We start from the raw sequence: 16,113 nt of genomic DNA, 5'->3' as shown, positions 1-16,113 counted from the left end.
TAAAATAATAAAGATCTCTCAGAAAATTCCAACTCCAGGCTTGCTTCCTTCTTTAACCCACCTCTTCCCCTTCAGCCCTTTCCTAAAATGGTAGGTCTGCTATGTAGAGACAAGACCACGTCCAACTTTGTCATATGAAAATGAGGAAAAAATGAGAGAAGAAGGAAGTTGCTGCAGGGTGGCCAACATCCCAGCTTGCCTGGGAGTGACAGGCATCCCAGGACACAGGACGTTCAGTGCTGAAACTGGGAGAGGTCACCCTAGATAGCCACACGTTATCATTGGTTTTCAATGCAGGAAACAGTAGAACCTGCAGAAAAACTGACTTTGCCAGCTCCTTGGGAGGCTCATGAATGGGAAGGGCCATGCTTTTTCTGCTTCCACGGATAGGCTGGGGAAGAAGGATGACAGTCCTTCATTCATTCAACATCATTCATTCCAGGTTCCAGACGAGGGCTCAGTGGGGGAAGGTGACAGGGTTCCTGCCCTGAAATAGCTCATCATTTAGACAGAAATAAGCGTATCAGGATCATCCATCAGAACACTTACTAGCACCTTCTTTGTGGAAATCTCAGGGCTGGGAGTACAGAGGTGGGTAGGACCATGTCGGGAAAGCTGTGCTGGGAGGGAGCAGACGCACACAAAAGTGCACCCAATGCTGGCAATGCGGTTGAAACCCCGTGAGCTGCTGTTGACGTCCAAGACTGCTGCCACGCAGCCAAAAGCAACATTAAAAACAATGAATGCCTTTACGCATGTTTTTCCTGAATACCATAAAAAGAAATATGGTCCCACTGAGGATGGAGATATATATATAAACATTTTTATTGATTTCAGAGAGGAAGGGAGAGGGAGAGAGAGATAGAAACATCAATGAGAGAGCATCATTGATCAGCTGCCTCCTGCATGCTCCCTACTGGGGATCGAGCCTGCAACCCAGGCATGTGCCCTGACTGGGAATCGAACCTGGTACTCTTCAGTCCACAGGCCAACGTGCTCTATCCACTGAGCCAAACCAGCTAGAGCCACCCATATATCATTTTTAATATTAATGTTGTTTCATTACTCCCCCCCCCCCTTTAAAGATCATACTTCTAATTTTGAAAGCTGAAAAGGTACAACACAATGTAGGACACATCCAAGTAGCTTCCCTCCAGAATGATCAAATTTTACATTTTCGATTCATATTTTCTAAAATTAATTACAGTGAAGGTGGAGACTCCTTTATACTCTTCCCAGAGGTCACCATCATCACGGGTGTGTGTGGGGTCATGAACCCTATTACTGCCTTTCCTTTAGGGCACATAGTAGGGTAGCTCTTGCCTGCCCCCTTGAAGTTCAGTTTGGCCACGTGGCTTCTCTGGGGGAAGATCTGAGAGACAGGATGATCTGCCAAGTGCTCTGCTCTTCGCCTTTGCTCTGACAATTACTGGCTACAGGTCAGCCAGGTCCGGAGTGAGGAGCCCTGGAGCAGAGCCTCTGCTGACCCCTGCTGGACATGTAGCACAGGCAACAAATAAACTCTTATAAGCCACTGTGATTTGTTACAGAAGCATGATTTGAACCTATTTTGACTGATAAAATGAGTTTGGTGTTTATCTTTCTACTTGATGCTGTTATATTTTTATTGCATATAAATATCTGTAAACAATATATTGCGTTGTTGGAGTTTTATTATTTATGTATTTATTAAGATAACATTTGGTAAATCACAGAAGCAGAAAAAGTAACTCCTAGAAATATGGGCTTAGGAAACAAGTTAGAGAGGTAAAGAAAGAGCCCTTGGGGCTTGGTGACAAGCTAATAGGCAGGGACAAGGAGGCGGGGAGAGGGGGTAAGGAGAGCTCCCGGGAGGGAGAGCACCTGCATTGTGGGAGTTTTTAAAAATACAGGCATGATATATGCATGATGCCTGGCTGGCACGGCCCAGTGGTTGAGTGTGAACCTATGAACCAGGAGGTCATGTTTGATTTCTGCTCAGGGCACATGCCCAGGGTTGCGGGCTGGATGCCCAGTTTGGGGTGTGCAGAAGGCAGCTGATCAATGATTCTCTCTCATCATTGACATTTCTATCTCTCCCTCTCCCTGCCTCTCTGAAATCTACAAAAATATGTCCTACTTGGTTTGGCTCAGTGGATAGAGTGTCCACTTGTGGACTCAAGGATCCCAGGTTTGATTCCGGTCAAGGGCATGTATCTTGGTTGCAGGCACATTCCTAGTAAGTGGTGTGCAGGAGGCAGCTGACTGATGTTTCTCTCTCATCGATGTTTCTACCTCTCTATCCCTCTCCTTTCCTCTCTGTAAAAAATAAAAAAAAATCAATAAAATGTATTTTAATAAATAAACAAATAAATAAATAATGCATGCGTAGTTTTGTGTCATATGAATGATTTTGCTTTTTCTTTTTTACCCAACATTATGTTTCTGAGGTCTATCCAGGCTGATTTCTATACCTCTAGCTCATTGCTGCTGGTTTTATAGAGACTCCCATTGCACAACACTGGTTATTTGTCATTCTCCCCCTCCTGATGGACAGCCACAGCAGGGCCAATTCTTTGTGGTTACAAACAGTGCCTCAGTGAAGGTCCTTGCACATATCTCCAGGTGCACATGTGTGAGTTTCCCTAGGGTATAGTCCAGGAAATGGAATTGCTGAGTGGGAGGGCGTGCTCATTTGCAACTTTTCCAATTGCCAAATCTCTCTCAAAAGTGACTGTATCACCAAAACCGGTTTGGCTCCGTGGATAGAGCATTGGCCTGCGGACTCAAGGGTCCCAGGTTCGATTCCCGTCAAGGGCATGTACCTTGGTTGCGGGCGCATCTCCAGTAGGGTGTGTACAAGAGGCAGCTGATTGATGTATCTCTCTCATCGATGTTTCTAACTCTCTATCCCTTTCTCCTTCCTCTCTGTAAAAAATCAATAAAAAATATATTTTTAAAAAGTTATGTATCACCGAAACCGGTTTGGCTCCGTGGATAGAGCATTGGCCTGCGGACTCAAGGGTCCCAGGTTAGATTCCCATCAAGGGCATGTACCTTGGTTGTGGGCACATCCCCAGTGGGGAGTGTGCAGGAGGCAGCTGATCCATGGTTCTTTCTCACTGATGTTTCTAACTCTCTGTCCCTCTCTCTTCCTCTCTGTAAAAAATCAATAAAATATATATTTTTAAAAAGTGATTGTATCAACTATACTTCTCACAATCCCTTTTCCCCCTTCCCATCCACTGCCTCCATGTATTACAACCGCCCCACATCTTTCCTAAGTCTCTCCCACAAACTCCCGTCCAGCCCCTGCAAAAGCCCAAGAAGCTCGGGTCTGGTGGGGCCTGAGAGAGGGTAAGGAAGAAACTGGGTCAGACCTCTCATGGGAGTGTGGGAGAGGATGGGAGAAGTTCTCGGACCACATATGGTACTCATTTGTGTGGAGTCAGATAGTGCCGGGGGATGGATGTAACTGCCAGGTGTTCTAAGGCACCACAGAGTTGCAAAAACTGAAGAGCTGCTTCTTCCTAATGGGTCAGAGAAGGGCCTGTGAGCAATTTTCCAAAATAGTTTTAGGATAAAGGGCAATCAGATGTGTAAAATTCCACCCTGTGGTTGGTCAGTGGGATCTCAGGGGACCTCCTCCACCCAGCCTCACAGTGAGGCTGAGAACGGCTATGACACCTTTCTCATACATGGGCAGCAGAGAAGTTAGGAAATCTTGCCTTAAAGTTTATCAATAATTCAATTTCCTCTTGTTTATTTTTTTAATACATTTTATTGATTTTTCACAGAGAGGAAGAGAGAGGAATAGAGAGTTAGAAACATTGATCAGCTGCCTCTTGCACACCCCCTACTGGGGATGTGCCCGCAACCAAGGTACATGCCCTTGGCCGGAATCGAACCTGGGACCCTTCAGTCTGCAGGCGGACACTCTATCCATTGAGCCAAATCGGTTTTGGTGATTTCCTCTTGTTTAATCCCAAAGTCTCAACAATTCAAATCCTTTAAAAACCATATAGTCAATGTTTCCTGTCAAGATGCAATTCACATCCTCCCGCAACCACATCAAAATTACAACTAAACTACAGAACAACCATCATTCAGAGCCGCCTGTAATCCCGCTGAACAGAAGTCCCATAACTAAGGCTAAAAGAAGCCACGTGGAGACTGCAATACAGGGAGCCTTCCAGTCTCCAACGAGGTAATTGCAGATATAAAGATGATATTTCAGCCCTGGCCTGTTTGCTCAGTGGGTAGAGCCTCTGCCTGCCAACTGTAAGGATCCTTTTTTTCAATTCCTCCATCAAGGACACTTGCCCGGGTTGCAGGCTCAATCCCCAGTAGGGGGCGTGCAGGAGGCAGCTGATCAATGACTCTCATCATTGTTGTTTCTAGCCCTCTCTCTCTCTCTCTCTCTCTCTCTCTCTCTCTCTCTCTCTCTCTCTCTCCTTCTCCTGTCCTCTCTAAAATCAATAAGAATCTGTTTTTTAAAAAACAGTGAAAATGCTTGAACTATGTAGCCACATGAGCTGGACAGAAGTGCGCAACAATAATGTCTTGATTTATGTGGAACAGGTTATCAATCAGACACTGAGCTTCTCCTTCGCCATTCTAGACTCAAACCCACACTAAATTCAGACTCACACCAGCTCAGTATGACTTTAAAATTTCAGTTCATAACCATCAGCAGTTGGAAAGTATTGGGAAGAGGTACAAGGGCTAAGATTGATCCTCCCAGATGCATGGTCACACCCTGGACAAACTGTTTTTATTTATTATTATTTTTTAAAAATATATATTTTATTTTATTGATTTCTTACAGAGAGGAAGGGAGAGGGATAGAGAGTTAGAAACATCCATCAGCCACTTCCTGTCCCCCCCCACCCCCCACTGGGGATGTGCCCGCAACCAAGGCACATGCCCTTGACGGGAATGAATCGAACCGGGGACCTCCCAGTCCACAGGCCGCCGCGCTATCCACTGAGCCAAACCGGTTTCAGCAAGGACAAACTGTTTTTAAATACGCATGGCATATGCCCCCTTGTGCCTGGGTCTTAGGCTGAGCAGGGTTACTTAATAGCCTGGGCCCACTTTGTTAGAGAGTGGGAATTTTTGAGCATGCTTTCTCCTAGTGGACTTGGCCATAAATCCCAGCTGTAACTAACAAAACAGCCTTACAAGATAGATCCCTGTCACCTTTCCTGATAACCGGATGCAGGTCCACCAGGTGCCAGGACCCTGTAAATGACATGTTGACTTTACCTAAGAAAAACTACTTTGTTTAAATAGTTTGCTCTGCAAAAACAGGAGGTAGCGAATGGGTATAAATATATCAGACACAAAGGGTCGGGGCTGCTCTTGGGGCTGCGTGGAGAGAGAGCAGTCAGCCGGCCGGTTATTAAAAGGCTCCCTAAATTTTAATTTGGTCTGGACTCCAGTGGTCATTTACTCGCATTCGCTCCACAACTTCCCTATGTGAAGTGATTCCACCGGGCGCCACACAGGACCACAGTCCAAACAGTAGCCATCCAGTCTTCCCTTTGCTTTCTTCCCTCGGAATGGTGCAGACTCAAGGGTGTAACTCTGGGCGGGGCCCTGACTCAGCTGCGCGCCGGCTTCTAGAATGTCTCACTTCCCCCTTTCTTTTTCCTTTTTTTAAAAAAATATATTTTACTGATTTTTTACAGAGAGGAAGAGAGAGGGATAGAGTTGAGACATCGATGAGAGAATCATCAATCAACTGCCTCTTGCACACCCCCTACTGGGATGTGCCCGCAACCAAAGTACATGCCCCTGACCAGGACCCTTCAGTCCGATGCTCTATCCACTGAGCCAAACCGGTTTCGCTTTCCATTTTGCAGTTGGGCAAACTGCGGCTCAGAAAGACTGAGAACCTCTGGGAAGTGGCAAAGCAGCCGAGGCTGCACAAAGCCCATCACTGGTTAAAACCATGAAGTTGCGGAGGACCCCCCGCCCTCGAAGCCTAGAGAGGCCCGGCCCCTCTACAACCTAGTCCCCTCTCCACTCCCAGTTTCCGGCGGGGCGCGACTTCCGGTTCCGGACCCCGGATACAAGTCTTGGCGCCGGGGAGGGGGTCTCCCTTTCTCGGTTTCGCTTGGGAGGTGTCTGCTCTCGCGGGGAGCTCCCTCTGAGGTGGCCCGTGTACAGGTGAACCCCCACCCCACCCCACTTCGACTCCTTCCCCCGCGCCGTCTGTGAGGGGCCGGGAGGCCCTGCCCGCGGGAGCGCCGGCCGCTCCGCCCGGTGTGGCGTTGGGCGTCGCCTCCGCTGAGGAGGAGGAGGAGGAGGAGGTCTCGGTCGGACTTCCCCGAAGCGCGTTTCCGGCCCGGCCTCCGCCTTCCGAGCCGCGCCCATATTGGTGGGAGGAGTCGGCCTGGACGCGGGGTTTTTTACTCGGCTCCGTGGTCCCACCACGTGTCCCCTCTCTCCGAGCCTCAGTTTGTCTGTCTATCTGACTGGAAAAGTTAAGTGACCCACTGGACTGCTGGGAGGGTTGGATGAGGGGAAGCTGCCGCGGACTGTCTGCCCCTTGAAGGGTTTGCTCCGCTCAGTGGTTAGCGCAGGCCCGCCCACCAGCGCGTCGGGGCGCGTGCGTGAGGCAAGCAGTCGGGGCGACTCGCATCAGTGTTTCTCTTCTCCCTCTCCCGCCTCCCTCCTTTCCGTTCTCTAAAAATTAAAGGAAAAAAATGTCCTCGGGTGAGGATTAAAGTAAAAACAAATTTAACTGATAGGCTTTGCTCTGCACGCCCCCTTGGATTCCCAGTAGGGGGCGTGCAGGCAGACAATACAAAACATTTTAAAATGAAAGAAAAGACACACCCAACCACCCGCATTTTAAAATGAAAGAAAAGACACACCCAACAACCCGCCTTAGAAAAATAAATAAAATGGATAAACTTTATAAGCTGGGTTCCTCTTTCAGAGCCAACCATGAGAACTGATCTGCTGACCAGTGATACTTTCTAGAAGCCAGGGCTGTAAATTCTAATTCAGAAATTAGAATTACTGAGAGGGTGTTTTCCTAAATGGGTTAGGGGTTTTTCACTCTGGTTTTCTCCCTCGAGTTATGAAAGTGATACATAATTGTGGTTAAAAAAACAAAACAGTACGTTGGAGCGTGATCACCCTGCACACAGGAAGGTTGCAGGTTGAACCCCAAGGCTGAAACGTAGGGAAGGCAACCAGTGTTCTCTCACATCATGTTTATCTCTCCCGTGCTTTCTAAAATCAGTAAGGATATGCTTGGGTGAGGATTAAAAATTAAAATAAGCTGAAACCGGTTTGGCTCAGTGGATAGAGCGTTGGCCTGTGGACTGAAGGGTCCCGGGTTCGATTCCGGCCAAGGTTGCGGGCACGATGTTTCTCGTCAATGTTTCTAACTACCCCTCTCTCTTCCTCTCTAAAAAATCAATAAAAATATAAAAACAAATAATAAATAAAAAAATAGAGAAAGATTTAAGATTTTCTCAGGTGGGATTATACTATGCATATTATATTGATCTACATCTTAGTGATGTGATGATGACTTATGGACATTTTCGCATTTCAACACTAGGCCTACTTCCTCTCTCCCCCTTCCCCCAATTGATTTGAGAGAGGAAGAGAGAAAAAGGTATCAACTTGTTCTGTTTATTATTCATTCATTGGTTGCTTGTATGTGCCCTGGCTGGAGGTTGAACCCAAGACCTTGCTGTATCTGGATGATGTTCTAACCCAGTGGTCGGCAAACTCATTAGTCAACAGAGCCAAATATCAACAGTACAATGATTGAAATTTCTTTTGAGAGCCGAAAACAGACTTCTGCGCATGGGCCACAAAGTTTCAATTGCGTTGTATGTGCGTGCCCGCATATGGTATTTTGTGGAAGAGCCACACTCAAGGGGCCAAAGAGCCCCATGTGGCTCGCGAGCCTCAGTTTACCAACCACTTCTCTAACAAGGCTGTTCAGTAATCTCCCTGAATGGCTAGCAGTACTTTATTTTATGTTATTTTCCCTGTTGATGGTCACTTTAGTTTCCAAATTCTGCTTTCCCACAATATTTCATCCACCCTCTCCTTGACTAAGTATTTCCTTTTCATCCAAAGCCCCCTTGAGTTACAACACTGGAATTTTTAAAAAATTTATTGATAGATTTTTATTTTATTTTTTTAGAAAGAGAGAGACATCATCCTGTTCCACTATTTATGCATTCATTGGTTACCTCTTGCATGTGCTCTGACCAGGGGTCAAATCTGAAACTCTACCACATTGGAACAACACTTCAATGAATAGGACCTATTTTAAATGTCAACACTTCTGTGTGGAATAAGGAGGAATTAGTTCTTAAAGGAGGGGAGTTAATGAAAAAACATGATCTCTGAAAGCTGACTACATCATAGGAGTTATATTATTTGATGATTGGACATAACCTTATGTGAAAATTTAGTCATTAACCTGTCATTTGAGTTTCTTGCCCCTCTTATAAATTAGCAGCCCAGCTGAAACCGGTTTGGCTCAGTTGATAGAGCATCGGTCTGCGGACTGGAAGGTCCCGGGTTCGATTCCGGCCAAGGGCATGTACATTGGTTGCGGGCACATCCCCAATAGCGGGTGTGCAGGAGGCAACTGGTTGATGTTTCTCTCTCATCCATGTTTCTAGCTCTCTATCTCTCTCCCTTCCTCTCTGTGAAAAATCAATAAAGTATATTTATTTAAAAAAAAATAAAAAATATGCCGAAGCCAGTTTGGCTCAGTGGATAGAACAGGGGTCTTCAAACTACGGCCTGCGGGCCACATGCGGCCCGCAGAGGAGTCTGATCCGGCCCGCCAGGTTTTTTGGGCAGTGAGTGCAGCTGAGGTGTTAGAGTTCGGCCGCCAGGACCTGCATATACACTGTCACTGCACGGCCGTTCTGACCCCTCTGCCTCTTTAAGAGCACAGTGCCTGCTGGGGCTCAGAGCGTGCGACGTCTGTGCTGTGCTGCACGGCAATGATGTAAAAAGGCGCCCGCTTCATCCCCAGGCAACGTGGTGTCTGTGTGCTGTGCCTGCCTGTCAGTGAGGTTCTCCTCCTCTCCCTCCACTGCCTTCACCAAAGGTCGGTCGAAAGTGCCATAGAAAGAAATTTTTGCCAGATGGGGGGTTTCTGCCCGATTGGGGGGTGGGGGGTTGGTGACTCATATGAAAATTCCCCTTGGGGGGGGGGGCGTTCGGTGCTGAAATCAAAATTCTGCCAGTTGGGGGTTGGGCGGTGGGGGGTGGTTGGGAGGTCAGGGCTTCGGTGCTGAATTGCCCATATGGAAAATTCTGCCAGTTTTGGGGGGAAGGTGTTCGGTGCTGATATGTGAAATCAAAATTCTGCCAGGTGGGAGATGGGGGGAGGTTAGGGGTTCGGTGCTGAATTGCCAATATGGAAAATTCTGCCAGTTTTGGGGGGAAGGTGTTCGGTGCTGATATGAGAAATCAAAATTCTGCCAGGTGTGTGTGTGTGGGGGGGTCTTGGACCAAGTCTCTTTGTGGAAGAATTGAGACTGACAGCATGCCGCCCCAGCCAACAGCCTTTTTTTTTCCATGAGGCAACCCTGATCGCATCTTCCTACTAATATAGCCAGGCCCATTCCAAACCAGAAAGTCAACTCCAGTGTAAAAAGACGATTAAAGCCTTTTAAAGGGGTTTACATTAAAAATTTTATATGCATTTTACATTTCCTTTTCAGTGTTCACATGCCGATTCCGAACATATCAATTTGGCCGTTATATAGGGAGATATAACCGAACCCCATCAGGGACTGAGCTGGTCTGCTTAGAAAAGCCTGCAAGAGGTAAGTGTCCACATCGGGGGCAGAGACCTACTAATGGGAGTTCATACACTGTGTGTGTGTGTGTGTGTATATATATATATACACACACACACACATATTAGTATTTTACTAATAGCAATTTGGAATCCCTAGGAAACAATGATGTCAAGAAAAAGAAAAATTGACTCCGAGTGTAGGATATTCAAAGAACAGTGGACTTATGATTACTTTTTCACGCGGTACAAAGAAAAAGCTGTGTGTCTGATATGCCAGAATATACAATAGTTGCTGTGTTCGAAGAATACAATTTGCGACGCCACTATCAAACTCAACATAAGATAAATATGATTGTTTGGTCGGAGAAGTGAGAAAAGATAAAATATTAAAACTGAAACATACACTGACAACTCAGCAAAATACTTTTGTGAAGCAGAAGCAGCTAAATATTTCATCACTGCGGGCAAGTTTTCAAGTTGCCAAGCTAATAGCGCGCAATGGCAGACCATTTGTGGAGGGAGAATTTGTTAAAGAATGCCTTCTTTCTGTTGCCAAAGAGATGTGTCCAGAGAAGGCCGATTTATTTAGTACAGTGAGTCTTTCAGGAGCTACAATGACACGAAGGATTGAAGAAATGGGAGACAATTTGCAGCACCATTTGCAAAACTCTGCAAAAAAACTTTGCTATTTTTCCTTGGCACTTGACGAAAGCAATGGTGTTCGTGATTCTGCTTAACTTCTCATTTTTATGCGTGGGACAAATGAGTATTTTGAAGTCACAGAAGAGCTTGCTGCACTGCAAAGTATCAAAGGTACAACCACAGGAGTGGATATATATGAAAAGGTTTGCCAAACTGTGAATGGTTTGGAGCTGGACTGGGCTAAACTAGCCAGTGTGACAACTGATGGTGCTCCTAGCATGGTGGGGTCTAAGAGAGGAGTAATTGCTCACATTAAACAAGAGATGGACAAACATAACCATCCTCATCCAATTGCCATACACTGCCTCATCCACCAACAAGCGCTGTGTTTTAAATCACTGAAGTGGGACTCTGTTATGAAAATTGTGGTATCTTGTGTTAATTTCATTAGAGTTCATGCACTAAACCACAGACAATTTCAGGAATTTCTGTCTGAGCTAAATGTTGCCCATGAGGATGCTCTGTACCACACAGAAGTCCGTTGGCTGAGTAGAGGGAGAGTTTTGAAATGTTTCTATGACTTACTTCCGCAGATTACAGCTTTTCTACTTTCAAAAAACAAAGAAGTACCAGAGTTCAATGATGCAGAATGGAAATGGCACCTTGCCTTTCTGACAGATATAACAGAGCTACTCAACAGTTTCAATCTGCAACTTCAAGGAAAGGGGAAGCTCATCTGTGATATGGCATCGCATGTGAAAGCATTTGAAGTAAAATTAGGCCTTCTCATCAAACAAGTAAAGGAGGAAAACTTCAGCCATCTCCCAACAATTCAAAACCTGTCAGTGGACAAACCATTGGTTGCATTCCCAAAGAAAACATGTGTGGATTCACTGGAATTGTTGCAAAAGGAGTTTCAATTTAGATTCAAAGAGCTTCATCTCCACGAACAGGACATACAGCTTTTTCGTAACCCATTTTCTGTTGAGATTGAAAATGTCCTTACAATTTACCAAATGGAACTGGCTGAACTGCAGAATTGTGACTCTCTGAAAGATGCATTCAAGTCAAGTAGCCTTCTGAATTTCTATGCATCTCTCCCCTCTGAGACATATCCAAATATCAGGAACCATGCACTCAAAATGGTGACCATCTTTGGTAGCACTTATGTCTGTGAACAGACTTTTTCAAGAATGAAACATCTGAAATCTCCAACCAGATCAAGATTAACTGATGCCCACTTGCATCACTTGTTACGACTAGCAGTGACAAATATGGAACCGGACATTGACCATCTCATTAGCCAAAAGTAGGCCCACAGTTCCCATTGAAATACTGGTAAGTGATCTGTTTATTTATAAATGTTCTTCATTTTATTTATATTGTATTTGTTACCTTTTTGCGAAATAAGATATGTGCAGTGTGGGTAGGAATTAGTAGTTCATATAGTCCGGCCCTCCAGCTCTCTGGGGGACCGTGATCTGGCCCCCACCTTAAAAAGTTTGAGGACCCCTGTATCGGATAGAACATCAGTCAGCAGTCTAAAAGGTCCCAGGTTTGATTCCGCTCAGGGGCGTGTACCTTGGTTGCGGGCACATCCCCGGTGGGGGGTGTGCAGGGAGCGGCTGATCGAGGTTTCTCATTGATGTTTCTAGCTCTCTGTCCCTATCTCTTCCTCTCTGTAAAAAAATAAAAAAATATATTTTAAAAAATAAATAAATAAAAAATAAGATAAAATAAATTAGCAGCCCAGCTGTTGTGGCTTAGTTGATGAGCTTGGGTTTGATTCCCCAGAAGGGTACAGTGTGTGTTTCTTCCCCAGTAGGTGGTGTGCAGTGTTTCACTCCTCAATGTTTCTATCTCTTCCTCTAAAATCAATAAAAAATTAACATAAGGTGTGGTTTTCCTGTAAATAACTGCTCTTTTGGACTGGGGCTCTAACCCCAAATGAAGCAAAGCCCTTTTCTGGCATTTTACCGGTATTTGATTGGCCCACTCCATTCTTCCCACTAAGTTGGTTTGCTAAAGCTGACGCTGTTAGGCATCCAAAGAGATTCTGGGAAGTTCAAAGTTCAATTTCCCATACAATTGGTAGTTACATAATAGTCATGGGGATGTAAAGTTCAACATAAGGAATATAGTCCCAAGTGTACATTTTTCATTTTGGTAAACTGCACATTTTCTCAATTGTGTTACTTGATTCAACAAGAGGAAATAAAAATAGAATTTCTAATAGCTTTATGAAGAAAACCTATTGAGCCTGGCAGGTGTAGTTCAGTTGGTTGAGCATTATCCCAAGAGATTGTTGGTTCGATGCCTGGTGAGGGCACATGTCCATTTACCAGCTTGATCCCCAGTAAAGGGGCATGCAGAAGACAGCTGATCAATGTTTATCTCTCTAAAAAGCAATAAAAACATAATTAAACAAAAGAAAACCTATTAAACAGAAACAAACTCAGATACAGAGAACAAACTGATGGTTGCCAGAAGGGGTTGGTTAGGAGGATGGGTGCAAAAGGTGAAGGGTTTAAAAAATACAAATTGGGCCGGGACCGGTTTGGCTCAGTGGATAGAGCGTCGGCCTGCGGACTGAAGGGTCCCAGGTTCGATTCCGGTCAAGGGCATGTACTTGGTTGCGGGCACATCCCCAGTAGGGGGTGTGCAAGAGGCAGCTGGTCGATGTTTCTCTCATCGACGTTTCTAACTCCCTGTCCCTCTCAATTCCTCCCTGTGTAAAATCAATAAAATATATTTAAAAAAATAAAAATAAAATAAAATAAAAATAAAAAATACAAATTGGTAGTTACAAAATAGTCATGGCGATGTAAAGTTCAACATCTACATAGTGAAAAGCCTAAGCGACTGTTATGACTGGACAACCAGCTGGTAGCTATGATGCACACTGACCACGAGGGGGCAGCTGCTCAACACAGGTGTCCCATTGTGTCCATCCCCTGCCCTCCCCCCACATGGTCAGTGCACTCCCACAGCCCCTCCTTCTGGCTGGCCCAGATGGCCCAACCAGGCCAAGCCCACAGTCCCTCCTGGCTGGCCCAGATCGCCCAACCAGGCCAAGGGACCCCACCCTGTGCATAATGAGTGCACTGGCCTCTACTAGGGAATATGATCAGTAATACTGTAATAGCCATGTATGGTACCAGGTAGGTGCTTGAATTATTGGGATCATTTTGTAAATTACATAATTATCTTTATGCTGTACACCTGAAACTAATATAAAGTAATACTGAATGTCAACTGTAGTTGAAAAGTAAAATTTAAAAACTATGCATCTCTGAAAAGAAAGAAAATGGTTAAAATGGGAAAACTAATGGAACCTGGATCTGGTCCAGACCAGAGATCGGGGTGGTTTTAATAGCCTTGGTGGTCTGTTTTTCTCTTACAGGTATTTGATTGGCTGACTGACTTCTCTCTTTGTACCTAGCAGCCTGAGTCATCCTTTCCAGAGTTCCAGAATGGAGACCGAAGAAGACCCAAAGACACAAAAAGATAGAGAAGTCCAGAATGATCCAATAATGTCACCTCCAAATGAGATGGTGGCTAAGGAGCCAGATGTCCTAACTGGGGCTCCCCAGGCCCAGGTTCCACAAGAGCCTTCTGGGCATCCGCAGAAGAGTCTTGAAAAAGTCTGTGTCAAAAATGTTGAGATCTGGCCAGGAAGGAATCCTGTCAATCCTCTCATCTTCAGGCAGATGTTCAGAAAGTTCCGCTATGAGGGTCCATCTACGCCCAGGGAAGTCTTCAGGCATCTGCTAGCGCTTGCTAGGCAGTGGCTGAGACCCGATATTCACACAAAGGAACAGATGATAAAAATGGTGGTGCAGGAGCAATTCCAGATAGTTCTGCGTGAGATGCTCAGAGCTCGGCAGCAGAAGTGTCCGTCCACGATCAGATAGCCTGGCTAAGTCTCACTGCTTATTATTTCTTGCTTATCCTACATATGAGATGTTAGGTTAAAGGTTCTCTTTTTGTAAGTTCTTATTACAGTCATGGGAAATCTAAACCTCAATTTCCTTTGAGTTTGCTTTCGACTAGTAACGAATCGATCAAAACCCATGTCTGGACCTGTTTTTGCGTGAGGCAGCTGTTTCTTGGGACTGAACTCCAGTTTCTCTGCCGTCTTGTTAAGATAGTTGGCCTGCTGTTTGTTTTGCTCTGCTGAATGTCTTTTTGCACTTTGTGACATCCTTTAATACATTGTTTTTATGTATCCAAAGAGGTAATTAACTTGCAGAATTCTTGATTCTTGCTGTTGTGGCATGAGTGGGAACTTCTGTAACCTCACTAGTAACTCATTTGGGATATCCTTGAAATATTAAAGTTTGTTTGGTTCTTAATAAAAATGTTCTGTGGTAATTATCAGTGTAGCTCTTAGTAGTCAGCATTTGAGAAAAAGAATGTGTCAGGAATAGAGCTAGAGAAAAGAACTATAACACATTTGCTGAGCTGGGAAATAGGAACAGGCCTGGCCTTTGTTTACAAAGTTAGAATTTAAATCGGACAAAATGGGGTCATAAAGGTAAATAACAGGCAGAGCTGTTGAATTGCTCTTTCTCCATTTCCATTACCTTAGTTACAGCTCGTCTTCCTTCAGAAACTCGTTCGAAAGCTGTCTGGCAATTCTTTTCTGGTCTTCCTGAAATAGTTCATCCTGGCTTTCTGTGTATGGAGACCTGTACTTTGGTTCAGACGGCTGAGGCGGAGCAGTAGCTGTGGTTGTGACGGTAAATGGCAGCTGCTTCCCCAGCATGATCCAGTCTGAGGAGCCTTGCTACTTCCGTCGCCTGGTTCTTGGATTTATAGGTCTGTCTGGTAACAGACTTGGTACCAATTCCCAACTGATCTTTTGGGTTAGGGATGATTAATTCCATGCTTCTGGTGGTGGTTTAGTACTTGGGCCTTTGGAACTGTTCTAGGTGCTAGGATACAAATATAAAATATGGTGAACATAAAGATAAGTGAACTCTGCCTCTTACTAATTTAGTTAATCTTTGCTATTCTTAATTCTAGGAATACATTTAACTTGGCAAAGGAGTTAGTAATGCCGATAGGGCCCTAGTATCTCTAATACTTCAGTTTGTTCAAAACATTGTGAAGGTATTTTCTTTGGTCTGCAGGAATCAGGAATTCCTGGTGTTAAGGAATTTCCTGGCCTGCACCAGTTTCTTAGCCGTTGCAATGATCTCAAGTTTTGCATGCAGGTAAAGGGGTTTTATGGCAAGACAGCTTGAATTGAGTGAACCTAGCACAGGTTTTTTTTCAATCATGGCACTTTGAGTCCAGATAATTATTTGTGGGGGATTGTCCTATACATTATAGGATCGTTAGCAACATCCCTAACCTCTAATAATTAGATGCTAGTAGCAGCCCCCATATATGTGACAACCAAAAATGTCTCCAGGTATTGCCAAATAGCCCCTTAAGGCAAATTTGCTTCTGGTTGAGAACCACTGTTAATAGAGTTCATTACAAATGTGCTTCATAAGCGACATGGCTAATGGTGGAACTAGAACTTGAACCTTGGATTTCTGTTTCCCTAGTCTTAGGCTTTTTTCCATCATGTTTGGAAATGTTAACGAGTGTCTCTGAGAATCTCCTATGTGCAAAATGCATTTATGAGTATACATATATTGAGTGATTGATTTCAGAAAGGGAGAGGAACATCATTGATG

At 44.8% G+C, this 16,113-nt stretch overlaps 1 long non-coding RNA gene across 2 annotated transcripts; it reads left to right on the top strand.

Annotated features, from left to right (window-relative positions):
• The first annotated feature begins 5,804 nt into the window (after positions 1-5,804).
• LOC118722446 lies at positions 5,805-14,778 on the top strand. 2 transcript variants are annotated; one of them, XR_004989000.2, is made up of 2 exons: positions 5,805-6,153; positions 13,866-14,778. It is a non-coding gene; the product is annotated as an uncharacterized LOC118722446 (long non-coding RNA). The 2 variants fall into 2 exon arrangements; XR_006742241.1 differs by having other exon boundaries at positions 13,827-14,778.
• Positions 14,779-16,113: the final 1,335 nt, after the last annotated feature.

This window comes from Pipistrellus kuhlii, unplaced genomic scaffold, assembly GCF_014108245.1.
Source record: "Pipistrellus kuhlii isolate mPipKuh1 unplaced genomic scaffold, mPipKuh1.p scaffold_m20_p_2, whole genome shotgun sequence".
Lineage (NCBI taxonomy): Eukaryota > Metazoa > Chordata > Mammalia > Chiroptera > Vespertilionidae > Pipistrellus > Pipistrellus kuhlii.
Note: the sequence above shows the minus strand (reverse complement) of the source record. Positions and strands in the feature narration are given on the sequence as shown.